The 23,136-nt window shown below is 37.6% G+C and overlaps 1 protein-coding gene and 1 long non-coding RNA gene across 2 annotated transcripts in view; one reads left to right on the top strand and one right to left on the bottom strand.

The window, feature by feature from the left end:
• ZNF407 (zinc finger protein 407) overlaps nucleotides 1-23,136 on the top strand; it is a 336,446-nt gene that overhangs the window by 66,550 nt on the left and 246,760 nt on the right. The gene's annotated exons all lie outside the window — the stretch shown is intronic.
• LOC113458719 (uncharacterized) lies at nucleotides 1,496-23,036 on the bottom strand. Its single transcript, XR_003379240.2, has 3 exons — nucleotides 22,801-23,036; nucleotides 6,236-6,370; nucleotides 1,496-2,581 (listed from the first exon to the last, which is right to left on the bottom strand). It is a non-coding gene; the product is annotated as an uncharacterized LOC113458719 (long non-coding RNA).

The following is a 23,136-nucleotide window of genomic DNA, read 5'->3' as shown; positions in this document are numbered from 1 at the left end:
TAGATCTACAGAGAAGAAGCAGCATCCTTTTCTGCACAACTGTAAGAGCTGGGAAATAACTTCTGGATTAATAGATAACAGTAGGAATATTCCTGCTTTCATTGTAAAATCTGATACTATCTATCAGTTTATATTTATTCTTTCTTGAAATGTAAATTTATGGTTTTCACTATGTTAATTAATACTTGGTTAATGGTTTGCTACAGGACTGTGGCTTTATAGTGTTTTTTGAATGTGTTTTTTCATTATTAATAACAGTAGAAATATTTCTGAGTGACAAGTTTCTGAGTTAATGAGACTTTCCACTGAGGTCCATTGAAAGATAGTGTCTTGCTTTTAGAAAAGTTAGTAATGAGTTTCATTTTTTAGGGCAAACCTTTGTTCTTCATTTCTTTTGCATATCTTCTGTGTTTCTCCTAGGAGGTCTCTTCAATAAGTTGTGACAGTTATTTGTAGCGTACAGTCCCTACTGTAAAGGTGGGTATGTCTAAATTGAGGCTGTCAAAAGGGATTGTGAATTGCATTTCACAGTGCTGTAAGAACATGTAGACAAGTCTCTCTGAAGACCTCAGTACTGGTATTACATGGAGCTGCTGAGCTGCTTGCTGAGGCTCCCTACACCTACATCATTTATTAAAACATTACTACTTATTTATGTTCTGATGCTAAAGTAAATGCCCATTTTGTTTTGTAGACTTTACAGCCTTTTTCTTCGGTACTTAGCTCTTTCATCTCACTGCTTCATTCTCCAATGACTGGGGTGTCTCTGACTGTCTAAAGCATGGCTGAAGATAGTAAAGACTAGGTTTGCTTTGTGTCAACTCTATCTGTCTGACTGCAGGGCAATCTTCTGTGGCTCTGCATACTTATGCAGCTCCCCTCCTTATTTCCGTGGGGTTTTCCTAAATGTGATGAGATGGAGCTCAATATATGTGTTGCTAACACATATAGAATGTGATAAATATACCATGCTGCTCAACATACTGTCAAGATTTTGAATTTTTGCAGAATTTCAGCATATCTGTACAATACCTATGTCAAAAACTTTCAGTTCATAAGTCAAAATGTTCCATGTACAGTTTCTTTAGCATTTTAGCAAATTAGTAAATTTTGCCTTCATTTTGTAGATATGGAAGCTGTACAGGAAGAAGTGATTTTCTTAGTCTCTGAAAAGCTGAGAATGAAACCTGAATTTCTTCTTCTTGTTCCTTATTCACTGAATGGTACTATTTTCTTTAAATAGTCATTTTTTTCCCCTAAAGTTTTATAAATAATTTGGATAGCCTACTAAATATGCATGCTCTAAAGTACTCAAACAGTTCCTTTTCATCTGGCACAGCATGGAACTAGCAGTTTTATCCTTAATCTACCCACAAAATATGTGACTATAGTGTTCAATTTATATAGAGGCCTATTCTTAGACTGCATTACAGTTTATAAAAAATTATTGGCATTATTTCATGAAATAATCACTTGTAGAGCAAAAAAAGGGGCAACTAAGAATGTTCTGAATGTTACTTACACTGTACTAGTTCATTCAAGGACTTTTGACTTTCTTACTTACCAAGAAATCCAAAACCACCAAGTACCTTCAGCTACACAAAAATACAAACAAGCTTTTTCTTTTCAAACAGTGCCTTAGTTGGCCTGTCTGAGTTGGTTGTTTGGTTTTGTTTTTGGTTTTTCTCTTCTTTTGTTTTCTCAAAATATTTTGAGAAAATGCTGTGGTTTACTTGCTGTATCTGACCTGCAGGATTAGTCCAAGCTCTCAGTGTAGAGGAGGGTGAATTGGGTAATAAAATTCTTGATTTGAACACTGCAGTACAAGTCATCAGATCTGCCTTTCTGCTTTTTTTTGGGGGGTAAAAAAAAGAGATCTTCAAGGACTGGAGGGAGGTGCAGTGTTTCTCTTTGCCGCCAAATTGCAGGTTGTATCTTTTGATACGTTGCTTCTGTGACAGGATTACAAAAGGAAACATAAAGAAACGGATCCAATCTGTTCGGAGGCCTTGGAAAGCTCTTGGATATTTATTATCCACCACACTCTGAAGAAGAAAACCAGAACACCAAAGGGCTGTTTTTGTTTTGATCTTAATTTAAATATTGCTGCATTTTGCATTCACCTTTGTACATATGATCCATAGCTATTTACTTAATATTTAATAATTGCATGCAGAGGCTGAAATGTTACTTACAGTATGTAGTTCAAATATTTACATGCAAAGTCAGTCTTTTGACCCGTGTTTTATAGGAACTATCAATGTAGTGGTTTTTTCATTTATTAGACCCTTATCTCATATTTTACATATAGGCTTATTAACACACAGAGATTAGTGTTTATGGATTTGGAATTATGCATTTTTAATTGCACATCTTCTTTTCATGCCTTTTGACCTGGTGTTTTTAAGAGTGGACTGATGCTTTATGTTATCTGGACTACAGTGAGATTCTCTTTTGATTTTTTTTCTACCCCACTCCTACTGTAGAGTTTTGCCTTCTGCAGCCACTGGTACCTGGCTGCTCTGTGAAGTGACAATCTTGGGCCCCTCGCAGCCTAGCTCTTGTGAAGTTGGTAAGGCATCTGAAAAACACAAAGAGGGCCACATTTAGAGAGTTAGAACATCCTTCTGAGAGTTAGAACATCCACAGAGACGGGGAGAAGCAAGGATAGTTTACATTGTGAAAGGAGGAACTGATATGACAGGGCTGCCCACAGAGGAGAAAAGAGCGAAGAAGTGGTGCCAGAAAAAACTTTTCAACTTAAACAGTCTTCTCAGTCTGAGGTCAATTGTATTTTACCCTTGCATGTTTGACTATTAATGGATTTGGTTTCTTTATTTTTAATTTTTTAAAGAGGCTTATAACACAACAGCCAAAGACACTCCTATTTTTTTTTCTTGTGTTTTCCATTCTATTGAACAATGTAGTGTTGCCACCTAAACTTGTAAATGCAGTCCACTTTTTATAACTTTGGCTTCCCATTCCCCTCAGTTCCCAGATCCTTATGACTGCACACAATGTGATCATTAGCTGCTTTCTGTCAAAGACTGCAGATCAACTTGCTTATTTTGTTTAAAACTGCAAAGGAATTGCCATGGCAGACTGGATTTCTTAACCCATCCTATGTGGTCAACCCAGTGATCAACAGTGGAGGTTTCAGAGGAGGATGCAAGAAGCTTGATTTTAAACTGAAAGAGGCAGGTTTAGATTAGATGTCAGGAAGAAATTCTTTTCTCAGGGAGATGATGCACTGAAACCCAGAGAAGTTGTGGATGCACCATCTCTGCAACTATTCCAAGGCCAGGTTGGATGGGGCTCTGAGCAACCTGGTCTAGTGGAAGGTCCATGGATGGGGGTGAAATGAGCTGAGCTTTAAGGTTTCTTCCTAACCCAAGCTGTTCTGTGGTTCTGTGATGATTCTAAACTGCATGTTCTTTGATTAGAGTTTGGGTTATACTCTGTAACATGATATTTAATAGATCTTGGGAAATTATTAGAACTCTGGATATTTTTGTTACACCATATAAATGTCTAATCCTTTTTCCAGCCTTGCTAAGTCCTCAGCCTTAATGATATTTTGCAGCAGTTAGTTCCACTGTCTAATTATGAATTGTATGATAGAGTATTGCCTATTTATAATGTTTAAATTTCTTTGGAAGTCCCTCGTGTTAAGAGTTGGAGAGAACTGAAGCTTTCCTTACTTTTCTGCCTTAAGGGCCTTGTGACTAATTTGTTCGTTTCAGGGATTTGCCTCATAGAAGAGAAACTCAGCTGCACAATATTCAACTTAGAGTTTCTGAGAGGTTTTTGCAGGCTAATTACAAAGCCATTGTAATGAGCCTTGAGATTCCAATGTCATTGATCTTTTACATTTGGGAGAATTTGCTTCTAAGATTTTGGGCAGTAGCAGATTTAATTTTATTTCCAGAATAATGTTCAGTGATACAAGTTGCTCCACTCAAGTGGAGTACTGTATTTGCATAGATCCCTGTGGAAAAAAACCAGTAATAAATCAATGGATGACTTCTGAATGTGGATGTCAGAGTGCAGTAGAAATGCAGTGTCACAACCCAAGTCAATGCAGTGTGTTTGACTCTGGGCATTTGCATCTCACTGAAAACATGGTCGTAGAAATGCTAACTTATTTGTCTCAAAATACCTACTTTTTTTTTTTGTTTTCATTTGGTTTTTTTTTCCTAAAATATAATCCCAGTTTAGACAGGTCGAAAGAATAAGTGTGTTATCACAGTTCTCCTAAACTTTTTATATGATTTGGTGGTTGTCCCTTGGGAGTATTTCGTTCGCATTATTGGAATTGATTTCAGGATATTTTGTTCCTATTGACTTTCTTGCTGCTGCTAGTCACTTAAAAAGACTGCACTTTGAACAAAGAACATCTAGATTACAGTACCATTTATATACTGACAACTCAGAACCATGTCCCTTGAAGATACAGATACACATTTGCACAGAGTAGATCCCTCGCTGTGCTCCATGTGACATTCAGACAGTTGGAAGAACACTTGTCCCAAGATGCTAGAGAGCAGTGAGTGTATCATTGCAAATCTCATCATCTCATACATAAGTCAACAAAATGCCAACAAAATTGAGATGGATAATTTATTTATGTCTGCTTCTCAGTGAAGATAAAACTATGTAAAACCATTTCTTAAACTAGGTCAGTAGAAGGCAAAGATAATTGTAAAGTCAAAGCACATTTAAATTTTCTTCTCTCACATCCCGGCCCAGTGCATAGATGGTTGTAGAAGTTCCTTTAAAGAATGTAGTTCTTGCTTAATAATTTCAAATAACCTTTCATCCTCTCTGGAGATATAAACAGTGACCTGTTGGGCCCTGGACACCTTTTGTGTTTTGATGTGTTATTTGAACAGGTTGGATTGGATGTCTTCTGTGTTGCTACATCCAAAATTTTATGAGGGAAGATAGTGAATTTATAAAATTCTAAGCTGATAGTGTGCCTGTGTAATGGAGCAAATAAAACTCGAGGCGGTCATATTTTTTCTGTGAAAAAGATATCTTGATAGTGTTAGTCTGTAATTATCCTTATTTGGTTGTTTTCTAAATATTGGTTAATGTCAATAAAATAATACAATTGGCAAGATGAATTTCCACGACCTGTGTTGTAATCTTCGCTGCAGCGTTGTTCTTCCCTCTCTGCTGGGGCTCTTCTCCTTTCTCTGCAGCACAGTCCTTTCTCTCTTCTCAGGGGCTCCTCCTGGGCTCTCGACCCACCCCTATTTATCTCAGTTACCTTCATGAGCCACAGCTGCTGCCCAACTAAGGACCCTGCAGCTGCGGCTCGTTTGGAGCAACTCAGAACCACAAGGTCTTACAATACAACATATATTCAGGCCCCCACATTTCCCCCCTTTTCTTTTTAACAATAATACAATCACAATATACATACAGTTCCAGCTCTCAGGCTGCCTCTTCTATAGTCCCAGCTCTCAGGCTGCCATACACGTAAAGTCCCAGCTCTCAGGCTGCCACAGCTCTCGGCTGTCCGGGGGATTCCATACCTTCTCTCTCTCGATGTTTGTCTTCACACGGGGTCACCAGTTGTTGTAATCTTTGCTGCAATGTTGTTCTTCCCTCTCTACTGGGGCTCTTCTCCTTTCTCTGCAGCACAGTCCTGTCTATCTTCTCAGGGGCTCCTTTTGGGCTCTTGACCCACCCCTATTTATCTCAGTTACCCTCACGAGCCACAGCTGTTGCCCAACTAAGGACCCTGCAGCTGCAGCTCGTTTGGAGTAACTTGGACACACACAGGTCTTACAATACAACATATATTCAGGCCCCCACAGACCTGTGTGGTCTCCAGCAGACTGGCAGTGGTATTTAGTTTGTGATCTGAACTTACGTAGACGGAAGGTTTGTAATGATCACCTTTTCATTTTGAGAAGGTGCTAAAGGGAGCCTTTGAGGCACCTCAGAGCCTGGGGACACCTTAACTTTGCCTTGTGATTTGCTGTGGCTCACAACCCACTCCAGTTACCCTCATCTTTGCACCCCTCAGCCATCCTCTGATCCATTGCCCGTCCCAAGGGTCACACAGTGAATGGGAGGCCTTGCACGCAGGAAATGTACTTGGCGTATTTAAAACCATCATGTATTAATGTCCTAATGTTAACAATTTATCTTGATTTGCTTATAATTCACTAAGAATAATTTTAGTTTTATATGTAGGGTAAGTGCCTCCTGTTTTGTTACTCACACTTTCAGTTCACATTGACTGAGTCTTGCTAGATGAGGTAACCCAGGGATGTTGGAACATATTCTTTCCTGTTAGAAGCTGGAGAAAATAGTACACAGTTCAAAATCGAATTCAGGTTTTAATTGCATCAGCTGCCTGGAACGAAGCAAACATTAATAAAGGTATTAGAAAAAGGAAAGTAAAGAAAACATTAATAAAGGTATTAGAAAAAGGAAAGTAAAGAAAAAAAAATCCCTTTTGCTTAGATTTTATTCCATGTTGTCGAGTATTACACACGGAAAAACCTCCAACCAAAACCCAACATATTCTACGGGCAGTATTTGTGAGTGCAGTCTCAAAACTACTTTAACCTTCAGCCAAATGTCCCACTGTTTTAACCTTCCAATCCAGATAAGGATGTGTAGCTCCTGTGATGTAGTGTCCTATCTGGTCTTCTGAAACAGGTGAGAAACACAAAGAAAAAAATCCCCCATACCTGGCATGTGAAATATAAAATGAGCTTTTTTGTCTGCTGTTTTGGAGGATGATATTAAAAAATGTACATTCAAATAAAATGCACTATGGAATTATATAATATTCCATAACATGAGTAAATCCTGCCTAGCTTTCAGCAGCATATATACCTGAGGGTGTGGGAGGACTGGCTGTAGATGTCAGTTTTCTGGTGTTAGTGTGCTTGGCTTTTTCTGCTTTATCTTTCCCTGTATCTGCTGTTGGTTAAATTACTGCATCCACACACCAGTTCCAACAGCTGAGACAGAATTAAAAGCCTTTAAAAACAATCTGTAAATTCAAATTTTAGCTTTTTGCTGCTGCCTATATTTATATATATTTTAAAAATATCGTTATTACAAGTTAACCAGTTGTTTGGTGTTTGGTTGTTTTTTTTCCCCTTTGGCTGACACTTTTTTTAATAGTCTTTTAAGATTTGCTTCACTGCCAGAAAACTGACTACAAGAGAAACCTGCATTTATTGAATATGTCAATGCTCAATCTACTAATTTTCTTTGTGAAAACTTAATAGTAACCAGGTGCTTTCATACATGGCAGAAATAGTTCTTAATTTTATACTAGTCTCTTTATAACCCACTATATACACACTAACCAATTTGTAGTACTAGGCAAAAAGAAGATTTATTTTCTTATGCAAAAGAATTAAACCTAATAATACTATTAACACTTCTAATGTTACAAACATGGCATAGGCTTTTTTTTTTAGTCGCTGCTAGTATTTTTGTATCAGTTTCTGCTTTTGTTCCAGCAAGTGGTTTTTGCACAGTTTGTTAATTTCCTTGTTTCTGAAGGGTAACATAGTAAATAGGTAACCTTCAAACAAACCAGGGGAGGGCAGGAACCCTGGAAATCAGAGCCTGGCTGGTGAGCTTTCTTCCCCAGTCTTGCATAGGAGTTTAAGAACTTTTGTGTCCAGATTTTTCTGCCTGCAGAATAGATGGTAGCTTTCTGCTTAAAAGACTGAGGTTTACTTCCGTTTGCTAATTACATTTAGATGATACTCTCTACAGGATATTTCCTTTTGCTATGGGATATGGGTGTTATATCAAGTTTGGTTATAATTTAGAGGACTGATGCAAACCTTTGTCCTTAAGCTATAAAGGTTTATTACAGCACTTATTATTTACAAGGTGGTCTAGCAAAGTCCAGCTTCAACTACACTATAGAGTGGTATAATTCTATTCAAATGTATCAGTTATTATTAGGAGTGTTTTCACTTGCAATAGGCCTTTTGCAAAGTATATTGAACTTTATGGAAATGAACTACGCTGCAATGTCTTGGAGTTGATGGAGCTTCATATTTTGTATTTGTGTGAAAGGTTTTAGGAGCTTTACTGAAATGGAATTCCTAATTTAGTGAATGGTAATATAGCAAAGAGTAAGAAAAAAGTGGTAATTCTTGGATGGAGAGTAAGAAAGTAGACCTGGGAACAAGAAATTTGAAATAAATATTTAGCTTTAATTTAATGCTGTATGGTCCCAGTTTGCTTTTCTTTTAGATTGAGAATATAGAAAAACTTGTGTTCATGTACTCTATTCCTCCAAATTATACTTTAAGACTAGATCTAACAGTAGTGATTATGCCATACGTTTTTTTTTTCTTCTTTCAAATCTTACCCATTTTGTATTTGAAAACCAAAACTGTCAGTGGTCTGTTTACTTTATCTCACTCATGTGCAATGGAAATAGCTGGCATTTATAGAACACACAAACTATTTTTGCCTGAATGCTCCATTTATGATTTATAGCCAACACGTATCCCTGATTTTCTTTTGAGAATGATCTTTATTGTCTTTGTGTACTAACTCATTGCAGAAGCACTTGTCTATTTTGAGCTAAACCAGACCTCTTGTAAAAAGAATCAAATTATTTCATCATGTTGAAATTGAAAAGCTATAATTACTTGTAATTGGGCTTCAGAATTTTTGAAAATTGGAAAATTCTTTTCCAGAGGTTTAGGATCACTCCAAATCATAACCTGTAGAAAATAGGAAATAATTTTCTGTTCAATTTAAGTGATTTAATTTACACTTTTGACAGCTATTTTCCTTTGATATTTTGGTAGGGTTAATCATTCAGCTATGGTGGTTATTACTAAATTTTTTCTGCAGTTTAATAAGGATGTAGAGTAATTTTGGAATGCTTGAGTTTACTAAATATGTGCCTGCATTTTATTTGTTTGTTTATTTTCTGGTCTTTGTAGTTACCTCATTATGTTTTAACACAAGCACAATGTTCTTCAGTGCTTTAATCTGCCTAAGTTTAAGTGCAAGCTGGAAATATCTGCTGTATCTTGTATTTCTGGGTGTTTTTCCTACAGACTTGGCAGTCTGTAGTGCCCAGTTTAAAAACAACTACTTCAAATCTTCATTCCACATTACTACTACTACTAATCATCATCATCACCAATATTGCAAAGAACATGCTGTCTATTTACATGTTTTAAAAATCTTTTTCAAGAGATCTGAGTAGGTAGAGTAACTGGTGGCAGATCACATTGTGTTCAGTTCAGTAAGCAGCCAAGACAAGTCTTGCAAAACCCGAATGCTCTGGCAAAGAAAGTAACCTCTAGAGTTAGCAGAGGGTTCAGGTGTTTATGGCCAGGCAGAAACTGAATGAAACTCAGGATCCTGCAGCATGTAGATCAGTAGCAGACAGGATCCTGCAGCATGGGACTTGCAGTCAGAGGCAGACCAGCTAATTGTCACCTCTAGGCTTGAGGTTAAAACTGGATTCTGAGTATGGCAGAGTCTTTTTCAGCCCTAAGTGTGGCATGGGGAGAAGAGTTGGTAGAGAGTTTACACACAGGGGGATTTAAGGACAATTATGTACAGTGAAAAACTGTGGTGGAGAGTAAACTTTACTGCAAGCCTTGTCTTTTCCTTGTTGATTTTGAACAGTCACTAGGTCTAGGCACATACTACTTGAGTTAGGCTTTTGGTAGGCATATTTCAAGTCATTATGTGTCTTTTTAATATTTATCAGCTGTGATATGGGCCAGTCCATAAGGATGTATGGAAAAAGTCAGTTACCTGCTTCTAGCACTCATGTCTGTTGTGAAGGCAGGAGATCTGTAGAAGAGATGGATATAAACACAGAAAGGAACATCTTGCAGTGGATAAATGAATAATATAACAGTTACATACCCATTCTCATCAGTTTTCATTCTAAGAGAGTATTTCTTTATCCCAGTGAAAAGTTGAGGTGTGGAAAGAGGTTTGGCCACAGCCATTGTGTAAGCCAGTGGTAGAGCCAAGAAGAGAAACAAACTCTTTGTGTTCCTACCTGGTAGTCAGCATTATAAGACTTGAGGCCAACCAGTATTCTCTTGCAGAAGTAGTGCAATGCAGAGATACAATTTCTAGCAGTTGCTGAGACCTAACTTTATTACAGCCTCTGACTTTCTATTGGCATTCATCTAACTTCAGTGTCATGATTTTCTTTATAATCCAATTAGTCAGCTGGTTAAAAATACCACTTAAAATACCCCCTATTCTTGTAAGGGAAGCAGGTGGACTGTGCTAGAGTTAAGACAATGTTGAATATCATATATTGGCATTATGCAGCCACCTGTATTGTTCACTGAATTTCTGGCACTATGCAGCCAGTTCATCCTTCATTGACAGTTTGGTTTGTGTGATTGGACCTTTTCTGCATCCAATAATTCTTCTAATCCAGAATAGTTTCAGATTTAAATTGAACCAGAAGTCAAGTACAAATCTTGGTTTTGTTATTTTTAAATTGAAATAGATGAATGAAAAATTTGATCTCTTGATGGAGGTATACATTATTTTCTTCTTGTTGTTTTTTTTTTTTTTTCTTCTTTTGAGAGATTTGATTATACACAGAGCTCTTATTTATTTTTCTTTTTGAAAGAACAGGATACCATATTTTCCCAAGATTAACAATAATCTTAAAATTCTTTTTTGAGCTGTAACAGCTATAAGAGCTTTTCTAGATCTTTTTTGTTGGCTTCTTGCCAATGACTGCTGGGGAAAGTACATCTTCATGCGAAGAAGTGTGTGTTCTCTTTGAAGGTTAACAAGGGCCTGCAGAGCACAGCCTAAGCATCTGGCTCATGAGATTAAAAACCTTAGAAGGAAAGTGCCGTGGACCTCAGATGATGAGTAACCACCTTAAAAAGAAGGATAGGTGTGAACAGACAGCCTAAAAAATGGGGGGAAATATTGATCAGAGGGAAATTTGTCTCTTTTCAGTGAACAAGAAGTGTTAGGCTCTACTGACGACTGATAAAAATCAGGCTCTCAGGTTTAGCAAAGGGCATTAAAAAAAGTAATGAGTAGTCTAGTAGGTGATTACTCTGAAGGTTATACTAGGATAGATCTTATTAAATATTTTCATTATTGACCTGGCTACACACACACACAAAATGAAATTGTAGTTTTGAAAACCTGCTGAGGGCACAGACATGGGAGATTTTGGTATGTTGGAGGGTTGGAATGACACAAGAATTGCATTATATTGATGTTTAGAGCCTTAGAAATTGGAGGGCATGTAATCAGAATGCAAGGATGGTCACTTAGAGACTAGCAAGGTTTTCACATAACATTTGGGAGCTTGGTGGGAGGATTCCGGCAGGTTGTTGCTTCTCCAGAAATGCCTCCATTGCGGACCTTAATTTAATGAGTTTTCTCTTTCCTGATTTATTTCCTAGATGCCAGATTCCTGACAGTTTATTAAAAATTAAACTGCCAGCAAATTTACAAAATCTATGTAGTGATTATTTTTTTGCTTTTGATGAACATCCATTACAGGATTTTATCCTTATAATTAGAATATGAAGTTATTTAGGGTTTTTTGGTGTTTTCTTTTTTTTTTTTTTCTCCTTTATTTATTTATTTTTTTTATATACCAGAGAACATCAAACAAATATCCCATCATTTAGTTAAATAGACATATGACACTGTGTGACACAAATGATCTTTTGGACCATGTGGTGTTTGCTGTCCACATAAAAAAGCATATCCTGAAATAATTTTCTTGACAGTGCTTCAGGGATTGTTTGGAGGAGGTTTCTATCTTCATACATACATATAAAAACATAGAAAATAATCCAATATTGTTTCTGAAGTTGGAAGTTAATACTGGCCTCATAAATAAATTATCTGATACTATGGATTTCCTGGGTGTAAAGCTGTTGGGGTGTGAGTTTCCCAACAGTAAAAAGGAGTCTGATACAGCATTGAGGAGTGAATTTATACCTAGATTCTGGCAATATTGTGGATGCTGTGCTGGAGTGCAGTTACGCAAAAAGTCTGTGACTATCTGCATGATTAATATTTTCTCCTCTGTTGCTAAAGAGATATTGGAAGGAATGTTCTGCGCCATTGGGGCAGCTCTGTGTCCATGGAGAAGTTAGTATGAAATAGAGAAGTTCTGAGTTGTACTTTTTAGAAAGATTTCTATATTATTATTATAAAATCCTATTTCTGGCATGTTTTGCTTCCTCCACCCACATGTGAATGCATATCCTTTTTTTTAACAGCTCTTGTCTAGCTCATTCACCAACCTGTAGCTGAATGACCCCTGGTGACGCTGTTGGGGTCACGCTGTTGACCCCATGAAATCCCGTCATTGCAGATTCCAACCACATTGATTCTGGCCTTTCCAGCTCCATGGGAGAGTGTCTCTTACCCCATTAGCTGCCCAGCTGGTTTCTCACACCACTGAAGTGAGTTCTCCCCTCCCAGCTCAGGTCCCCACATCCCATGTTCCACAAGTGTTTTTCTCATGGACCCCCGGATCTTCCACCCCCTCCTTAATGAAGATGGTGGAAGTCTGTTGACTAATTTCTCCAGCATGTCCTACACAGGAAATGCACCTCTCCCACCTCCTCTTCTTTCCTCCCTCTGGGTTCCCAGGATGAGAAATTGCAATCTTTCCCGTTGGGTGTGTGGCTGCAGCCTCGGCTCAGTATTGCAAAGGGGAGAGAAGGGAATGGCTGGAGGAGCAGGGAATCTCTGCCTGACCAAAACCAGCTGAGCAAGAGGGAGTTACCTGACTACACTGTGATTCAGACTCCTATGGTGACAAGAGGGACATCTCTGGGAGTTGAAGGACGGCATGCAGAACTAGTAATTATCAAATCTAACCAGAAAGCTTTTTTTTTGTTTGTTTATTTTGAAAAGGTAGCAAAAAACATTGAACAAAATATTCCTAAAATATAGAAGCAGACTCACTACATTTCCTGAAGGGCTGAAGTTAACAGAATTGTTAATTGTTATCTCATACTTTTCCTCTATACCTGTGGGTCCTACTGTGGAGGGAAGATTGTTTTGTGTACATTAAGGCTTTCCCATGCAATTTGGAATAACTTCTAATATCCTTTTATAGTTTGGTTGAGGAAACAGTGATTTTATGTATCTATAATTCTGCGCTTTACATATGAATTATTGTGCTGTTACTTAAAATCGTTTGCAGTAAGATAATTCAGACTTCTCTTTGAGTCAAGACTAAGAAAATATCTCTAAATTAGTGCTAATGGTCAGTGTAGCTGAGAGAGAAACTCTTTCATGTTTGGAATTGACTGTAAGATTGAACTTACTCCAATTTATTGCAAAGTCAATATTCAGTTTAAAAATTAAAAAGGTTAATAATTATTAGGTTTTCAGAGAAAAAGTACTAGTGTTATGACCTGCCTAACATCATACAGCTACAAAAATGCTATAAAATGATTTTTTAAGCTTATATTTATAGTGAGTAGTTGGCTCAGTCCTTCATCTCACTACTTATGCATCTATGAACTGTTAATTAATACTTTTGCAGTAATTACAGAATATTTTAAATATACATCATTCTTCTGAATTTTAAAAGATCAGGAATTTTTTATTAATTTAAAAGGATAATAGTACTGACCCACACTTTCATCAACTCTCTAATAAAGAGGTGCTTTTTCGGATAATTTAAATTTTTACATTTTGATTGCAAGGAATAATAAAAAGTCTTTTTTTTTCATACTTTTTTCCTTTTCCTCTTCTAAGCTGGGTCACAATTGTATCAAAAAAGGTCATTGTTTTCCATAAAAAGGTGAGTGATTGCCTGCAAGTATTGATAAAAGGGGTAGTTGCATCCTGACTCTTTGGACTCCTGGCATGTGATTTTCTTTATACAGGGGGCTACGGTGTGTAGTAGAAATTTTTAATTCCATTTAGTTTCTTTTTCTTTTTCACCACTCTGTAACATGACTGGGAATTGTTTAACCCAAATAATTTGATATCTCCTTGCAGCGGAGCTTTTCCCAACGCTCTTTGATATTTGGCTGCCATGGAGCACAGAAGAAACCAGAGCACAATTTTTAAATGAGCAATACAGTGTGGAAAATTCAGTGGCTAGGTTTGTAGGGAGAGATAATACCTCATAATCGAACAGCTGATACCCTTGGAAAAGACACGTAAACTTCAGGCACTTCTAGCTCTTCCTCAGATATGAGGTAGCATTTGCAGCCTTTGAGCTTGACAGAAGTAGAGATCAGTTGCCTTGGAGCGTAGCCGATGAGGTTTGTTAGAAGAATCCAGAGGAAAAAAGGATTGCTACTTTTGGAGCAGAGTAATTGTTTTAACAAGAGAAACAGCAGAAGAAAACAAGAAAAGTGAAAATCAACAGGCACAGTTCCTGCAGGACACCCATGCTGTCTGATCTCAGCCCTCCAAAGTTGGGGGTCAGCTCCCTGGAGGCAGATGTACACTGCCAAGGAGGTGCCTTGCTTGGGAACAGGGAGGTGGTGGAAAGGTGTAGCAACAGGGAAATGGGTTAGAAATAGTAAATACTGTTAAAAAGATGAAGTCATTGGCTGCAATAGAAAACATCCCACATATCAAGAAAGAGCGCTCTAGGTGATTCTTTTAATTTTTACTCTATAAAACACAAGTTAATTTTCATGTGATGTAAAATCTCTCTTTATAATCATCTGCATACATATATAAGTTGTGTGCCCTGGCTTGTGTGTGATGTGAAGAAACATTTTTGGATTTCATCACGTTCATATTTTTAATGCTGGTTTTAGTATTACCCCTTTTAAGTTTTGGTGGAGTTTGTGTGTTTTGTTTTAAAGCAAAGAAAAATAAAGATAGCACTGTATTTTATAAACTTAAGACATCCAAGTAATGGCAAACTGACTAGTTAGTTGTGGTGCATATAAAACTGTTTGTGTAAATGTTTATTTTCCTGTATCATAGCCAGATTGACTCACTGAGAGCTATCCACTTTCAGGAATTGTGTTAGACCACACAAATGTAGAAGCTGGAGGCACAGATGCTTGATGAAGGGCCATTGCTCTGTTCCTGCTTAAATGTGCCTCTTGGACTTGAGTAGGTGATTTTCAGTAAGCAGTTTGTTTATAAATCTCTATTTGTGAGTTATTTGCTCACATGTGATACAAATCATGACACAGTTTGCAGAACTGAATAGGCTGAGCAAATATTTCCACAGATTGTTTGTATCTAAGTAACTGGATCTATGCCCATGGCAGCGTGCATCTGCTCACCTGTTCCACATTCATGTGTTTAAGGACCCTTAATTTTGGCTGCCTTGCTTTTGCTGCAGTTGTCTCACCTTTTCTTTCTCTTGACTCAGTAGTGAGATGTTCTGAGCAGGACACTCTCCCTGCCTGCAGAGAGAAGGGAAGGTGAGCTGTGTTTGTTTGGAGCAAGGCTTCTGCTTTTATGCTGTGTTGTTGGCTACTTTGTGGTTTTGCATAATATTATTTACAGAGTACCCAGTAAAACACAACATACATGTGCAGCAGATTGTGTAAGAAGGGAATGGAATAGCTTACAATGAACTACATTGAGTTTGCTGAGCTGAGAAATACTTTGTGATAATGGTCAACCTTTGCTTTTGATTCTATATTAAGGTTCAGAGATTTCTGAGTCCTGTTGTACCTCAAGGTACAAGAGGAAATTAGGTTGTATGTAAAGACTGGGAGCTGTAATATGTTTTGATCATCTTCTTAATCTGTGTCAGTGGGCATTTTTGGGCTCTAAGATACACCCACAAAGCATTGCTACTAAGTCTAAGCACCATTACTTAGGCTGGATGCGACATATCCAAATGACATTGATCATTTAAGATTGTCTTTCCATAGGAACTTTTATGGAATAAGTGTTAAGGGACACACTTGTTTGCAGTGTTCCTACAAGTTCAGTTGTCTTAAAAGTGATTTACTTCCTTAAGATACATAGTTTTTGTGGTGTTTGCGATGAGGCTTTGCAGATTATTTAGGCATGTGACTTTTTCTGAGGTGGCATACATGTTTTACAAGCAAATTTGTGATGGGAAACAGTATTTTGTTTCTGTCTCTTTCAGAGTGCTATACTAAACATTGTAATTTCTTTCCCCTGATAAACTTCTGAATCCTAGGCTAGCTGCTATCATAGGCTACTGTGTTACAGTTAATTGAACAGATTATTCCATTTGCTTCTATTTTCATTTCAAGAATTTCTGTTTTAAAAATTGCAATTTCTTAATTTGAAGAATTTTATAATACAGACTGGCTGACACTTCTGTCTTCTAAGGATCACTTAGAGAACCTTATTTTATATTTTGCCTGTTTGCTAGTGCAGTGAGTACTGTAGTGTTGTGGTATAATTTTTTTTAAACTTCTACTGTCAACCAGTAGTACCCTGTAAATCCCAGTTTATTGTGAAAATTTGCTGCATGGTTGCTGTTGCAAAAGTTGAGATTTGAGAGGGAGATAAACTGAGTATTTTTGGCAGAATTGAGAATGTATAAAATGTAATGTTTTAGCACATCCTGTGTTCTTACTGATTTTAAAAATAATAAACTCTGAATGCAAAATATGAAATCTTCGGTAAAAATTAGATATCAGTGGGTTTTGAAAATACCTGATTGTGAGAGTATTACATTTTGTAGATGAAGACATATATCAGCTATGAAAGCTTTTGATTTTTTTCTCTACTTGTGACACTGAAACACAGCATCATCCAGATTTTATTCTGTGGTGGGTATGAGCAACCATTTCTGTACTTCCAGTGTTGCTTCCTTCTCTCCTAATTTTGAAAATTTTTGAGGAAATTTTATTTTGTATTGTTTCTGTTAAGGGCCATAGGCCCAAAAGTGTGGTCTACCAGTGGAACTGCTAGTGGTATCAAAAATACTGTGCTATAGGAATGTTTCATAATATTTTTGAAGTGCAGAATACTTTGTTGAAGAAAAGGTGGACTAGCATTAGATGAATGGCAGTGTATGCTTGTACTTATCTAAATACTGAGTTTATTTTGAACTCTCCTTCTTTCTATCGGAGAAGGGAGTATTGGGAATCAGTAGACACCAAAAACTTTACAAAGCAAGTATTTTACCTGCCATATTCTGATGTAATGTATTATGTGTTACAACTGAAGAGCAAGATGCATTTCTAAACAGAAGGAAAAAGTGCATATGGCTTTTTGTGATCTCTTGAAAGTTACAAAATACAATCCATTTCCCTGTTTCTAGCACCATAACTCCTCCCTGGACCTTTGTAGTTCATGTACGTCTCTTAAAAGGTCTGTCAAGCAAAGCAAAGCATTTGTTTGGCATGCTGCTGCTGCTTTGATTTAACAAGGGCAGGGAGCGGCCACAGCTGCAGTCTGGTGCTCTGGGCTCACCGTGGCCCAACAACCAGGAACCAGCCTGCCACAGCCCCGATATGAACTCTGGTGTCTCCTTCATGTAGCACGTCATGTCCCGTCACCTGTGCCAGCTACACGTGCATGTCAGCACAGACAAGCTCTTTGACACATAACTGAGGGAAAAAAGACATTGGACTGGAAAATGTGTCAGCTCCACCCTGATGCTAATTCTTTTTTCCTAGACTTTATTAATGCTCCAGCACTTCTTAGTTTATGAGAAGAGGTCTTGTGAATGCGTTAACGCTTCTGCATAGGAGGTGTGTTGCTGGCTTGTGTGCTGGGCTGCAATGTCAGCCACTGCTTCCTGTATCAGGCTGTCTGCCTCTGGGCATTGAAATTAAGCACGGTACAGCCAGGGCTCAGCAGACCTGGATGAAATTCGTCTGAGTAGTCAAACACAGAGAAATGCCTTATAAGTTTGCATGTTCCTCTGATTTCTGTAAATCCTTGTCTGGATTCCATTATCACATAATTGCAGTTGGACATAAGATCCCACTAGAAAACAGTTCTGAGCAAACCAGCGTTTTAGAAATGGTCTACTTCTGTGTACTTGAATTGAGTTTCAGTACTGGCAAACCAGTCAAAAGAGAGCTTTGTCTGCACTTATAACTAAGAGCCAAGGACTTCTTGGTCATGAGAGGTAAGATTTTGTGTAGTCTCTCTGTGCCCCAGGTTCACTTTCCTTGGGCAAATTACTAAAGTCAGCAATTTCAAACTTGGGAGACTGGAGTTAGGTGTTGACAGCCATCTTTAAGTACCTAAATAAGTGGTCTCATTTTAAGAGGTCCTGAGCACACCATTCTTTTTGACTTCAAAAGAAGCTGCAAATGCTGTGTCCACTTTGATTAATTGAAAGGCTGACCATCAAAGTGAAATTATGTTGCCAAGCTAAAGGAAAAGAAATAAAGACTTAGCACACTGTGTAAATCAATCGCAGATCAGAGTTTACTGGGTATAAAACGTACAGCATCTTATGTGCCCTTTTGTACTTTCTGAATCTCACTGGGCCCAAAACTACAGCAGAAAAGCCCTCACGGTTAGTGAAATATGGCAATGCCCAGAAACATTTGCCAGTTTAGCCACTGAAAAATAGATATGGCTGCTCAGAATTTATACTGTTTGCTAGGGCCTTAGGTGAAAAGAAAACGAAATTTTAAAATGCTTATTTTTTTTTCATTTGAAGGTAATGTCTTAAATCCTCGAGAGATGAACAGCCTACTACCTTCCCCTACTTTGATCGATCTGTCTTTGAGACATGATTTACACCTTATTATAGTACTTCAGGTTACGGCCTCTGTTCCTGAAAGTTTTGTGGAGATAGGTGTCTGGGGAGGAAAGAAAAAAAAAGACCCGATAAGTGCCCTGATGGAAAAAAAGGCTCCAGTGTGTGTGTGTGTTGGTTGTGTTTGCCAGTCCTCACAGCAGAGGAAATGCTCTGTGTAATGGAAACTTCAGCTGGGTACTCAATAACTCTTGAGGATAATATCATGAGAAGACAGAATTTGCTAAAACCACTGTTGGCAGAATTACAGGTTTTTTTGGGGCTTGGTTTGCCAGCTCTTACACCCTCTTGGTGTTTCCTGGGTCATCAGCACATTGAGGCAAACCAGAGTGCCAGGTTTAAACATGGCATTTGTGGTGCACATACATATTTGGTATAATGTAGACTGAGCCATCAGAAGTGCTGTTACTCAAAATAACTGCAAATTTGGCACAAAATGAATGTTTAGTACTGAATAACGGAATAGTTTTTCTCACAAGTGTGTCACCTTCCCCATCTTAGCAGCTCCTTGCCACCAGCACCCAAGTACTGATCTGCCTGTACCGCCCTCTGATGCATCTTCTAGTGACAAGAGGCTGCCATTACTGGTAACTGTGGGTGTGGAAGCAGGAATTGCTTCCATCCTTTGCTGCTTGACCTTCAATACTGGGAGGTGTGTGTGAATTTGGAAATCTGTTTTATCTTCATTCTCTCCAGTACTTCTGTATACAGCTGAAGGCTAGGTGATAAGTTTTTGTCATGGCTCTTTTATATTGCTGGCACACGTTCTGTTATCTGATAAGATTAGTAAGTCAAGCAGCATGAATGATTATTAAGTATAATTGTTTGTTTATATAAATATGACAGTAAAAGAGGTTACTCACACAGGCCAAGTGACCCAATTATTCAGATTTTGAATGTGTAGAGATGTGTTATATTGCTACACTCCAGGGAAAGAAAACCTATGTTGAATTGCTCAGTAAGTTAATTTTTTTTTACAGTGCTAGTACCCTGTTGATGAGGAACTGCTGGAGAGTTCCTCAATACTACATGTTGTATTTCTGTCCCTAGGCAAAAAAAGTTTTTGTAACTGCCTTAATAAGTGACCATTTCCTGCAATGAATGCTGATCTACCCAGGTCTTCCTGTCAGAAAGTTCAACTGTACATAAGTAAAGTGATAGCATTAGGTTTCAACCCAAGTCTTCTATAGCTCCTACTTGATATTTTCAGCTTGTTGATTTAAAAGTGGGCTTGGAGATTTCCATTAGGATTGCTGCAGGCTTTATCTTAGCCTCTATGCAAAAAAGTCTTGAAATTATATGGACAGCTTCATTTTTAAAACACTTGGCTTCAGTAGGAAGCTAGCCAAACTGAGAGAGCTAGTATTCTCAGAGTCAGTGTTTTTTGGCTGATATAGCCTTTGTAGTTTAGCCAGTTTAAAAATCCACAGCACAACCAAAAGCACCTAAAACAACAGTAAAGCCCCAGTAAAGCAGAAGAATGAGTGTGATTAATCTAAACTGTAGACTTCCAGTGATTTCTTTCTCTACCATGCCCATTTATTGGTAGCTGAGCAGCCTACCATTGTAACAGTGCAGAGGTCTGTAAAAGCAGGGCTTCCTCCTGCAGCTTCCTGTTGGGCAGGAGCAAACACAAACTGTACTCCACTGTTAAGTTGTGCATAGCCCATCTTTACGTGTATCTCCCATGACAGACCTTTACTGTGCACCTCGGGGTCACCCACTGGATGCTGCTTTGTTTCAGATCACGAAACTGATCCCTGTAGTCAGATTTAAAAGAACAGGCAATTGCCCAGTTCACAGAGAGCAGCTCTGGCCCTAAGGGAGGCCACCTTCTAGACTGGGATCTCCAAGCAAGGCTTCATTACTCCTCATTTCCTCCAGAAACCTGACTGAGCGACAAGGAAGCTGTTAAAAAATATTTTATCAATGTTTTCTTTAAGGAATGTGGATTTGCCCAAAATGAAACAGTCTAAGGAAGTGCAAGCTTCCAACTTGTTTCCTGCCTTCTTACCTGGCAAATTTTCTGGGACTTCATGGCAGTTTGCTTGAGGAAATTTATTTGAATTTGCATCCTCCAGGGCCTCCACTCCAGCATGCCACTGAAACAGGAGCCTGGCAGCAATGGTGCAGCTGGGAGATCTTGGCCTCCTGGCTGGAATGCCCTCAGAAGTTAGCAACTTCGGGTGAAATAGAGAAACTGGAATTTATATAATGAATCCTACAAGGAATTGGTTTTTTCTAAGGTGTAATTTAACTGCAGTAGATCCAGCTAGTAAATACTCAATTGTAAAGTATACTGCAATGTTTAGAGACTGAAAGTTACTCAAATTACTTAATCTTCCCTCAACCGGTCATATAACCAAGTCACAGAATCTTCCAGAACTGGAATAGCCAGCTGCTCCCCTTTTGTTAAGGAAAGGGACTTGTATGTTTTTGTGTAATTTTTTGTGTTTTTCTGGCAGTACTTTTCTTTCTGGGGATGATTTCTGGACACTGTAGATGTTCCTACTTGGAGCTCACTTTAGAAGTCTTATTTATAACTAAAGAAGTTCTGATATAAAAACTTACAATTAAACCAGAACTGGGTTTTTTTTAGGACATTAAGGAAAATGTGCAAAGATAATACAGCTTGATGTTGCACTCATATTTATGTCTTTATGTTATATCTGCAAAAAGCATGTACAGTTAGGTTAGTTTTGGATTTTGTTGTTACATGTCTCAGATATGTTGATGTCAACCTTCCTTCACCTTGAAAATAGGCTTGTGTGGGCCTGAGAAGTTCTGGGAGCACTCCCAATATTCAACTGAACTGACAGATATATTCTTAAAACCAGGGGTGGGTTGGGTTTTGTTTTGGTTGTTGTTGCTGGTTTGTTTCTTTTTTTTCTGTTGATAAATTTTATGTAACTCAGACTAATAACATTTAGCAAATTCACATCCATTGAGTTTATAATGTTGGAATTAAGTGGTTTTCCATAGGCACAGATAAATGTTCATGTTAGCTTTGTGCGTAATTACAATTAATACCAATTTTCTTTTTGTTGCAACTTTAAATAGTTTTTGTTTTTAAATTTCTTATTTATGTACCCCTTCCCCTATTTCTCTATATTTGGAATTGGACAGCAATTGCATAGCAACCTGATTGTTAGTCATGTTTGCTAGGGAGGTTAGAACTGTGAAATCCTGTTTTATTGCTCTAGCAAAATTGTAGGATTTGTGGAGAGAAACATCGCCCCCCCCAAAAAGAAAAAAAAAAAAAAAAAAGAAATCCCAACTCCAAAACAAAACCAAACTACTGAAACAAAAAACCCATAGCAAAATCTATAATCTATGAAAAGTATGTGGCTCTTCTTCTCACTATAATTGCTCCACTAGTTTTTCAGATATTTTCAGAGGTCTTTAATTATTTAAAATTTATATGACATTTTACAATTGCTGTTATTTTATACTCTGAAAAATTGGTTACTTTCATGTCTGAAATCACAGAGAAATCACATGAACTAAATATTACATTCTTGCCACTGCTTTTATGCACTGCATGTTTAGCATCTAACTAAAATGCGAGTAGAAAGCTCATCTTGAAAGAGACTACTTAATTAAAAATTAAACGATGAATTAAAACTTAAATTATGCAAAACTAATAAGCAGCGTTACCAAAACACACAATTAATTTGCTACAATATATGGAAAGAAAATGTTAGCGTTTTCACTTTTGTTTCATGTTTGCATTGCAGCCTGCACAGTCTGCTGTTTTGGAATTCCTCACCTTGAAATATTTGACATATCTGAATTAAGATATAAATCAGTGATTTTTAGGTTGTGAGTTTTGCAAAAGTCATCAGAGATTAAAACTTTGATAGTGCAAAGGAATCTGTTATAAAGTGGGGCGAATCCAATTATTTTTCAATTAGTGCAATATCACTTCTTTGTATAAGATTCAAATCAGTGCATCGTATCACCTTGTTCAAATCGATAGAGTAAAAATGGACTTTTTGACAAAAATTGCTATTTAACCTATTGCTCTAATTCCATGGTATAACAGGTTTATTTTTTACTGGAATTGCTTTAAACTAATTGCAAATGCTGAGATTCTGCATACAGTAATTATGTGTGCTTACCTTTATAGAGACCAGACGAAACATGCCTTTAAGTTCTGTGATCCATTTAGCTGTTTAAAGGAGATATTCCTTAAGTCCTGTGTCAGAGGCACAGGAAAGTGTTTTCTTAGTAGATGTGGGGATGTGTTTCTGTGTGTCTAAAATACTGCAGTGGCTAAATGCTAGACATGCTGCAAAGTACTCAGTGCTTTACTGTAACACAAGCAAAGGGAGACATTTTCAGTAGTATCTGCTGGTTTTTTTCATTATTATATTCTTCAACCTGAGAAAAGCTTAGATGGCTGAAGGAAAAGAATTAGGGAATTAAAGAAAACTCCATCTGATTAAGTAAATTAT

This window comes from Zonotrichia albicollis, chromosome 1 (genome assembly GCF_047830755.1).
Source record: "Zonotrichia albicollis isolate bZonAlb1 chromosome 1, bZonAlb1.hap1, whole genome shotgun sequence".
In the NCBI taxonomy this organism is placed as follows: Eukaryota; Metazoa; Chordata; class Aves; order Passeriformes; family Passerellidae; genus Zonotrichia; species Zonotrichia albicollis.
Note: the sequence above shows the minus strand (reverse complement) of the source record. Positions and strands in the feature narration are given on the sequence as shown.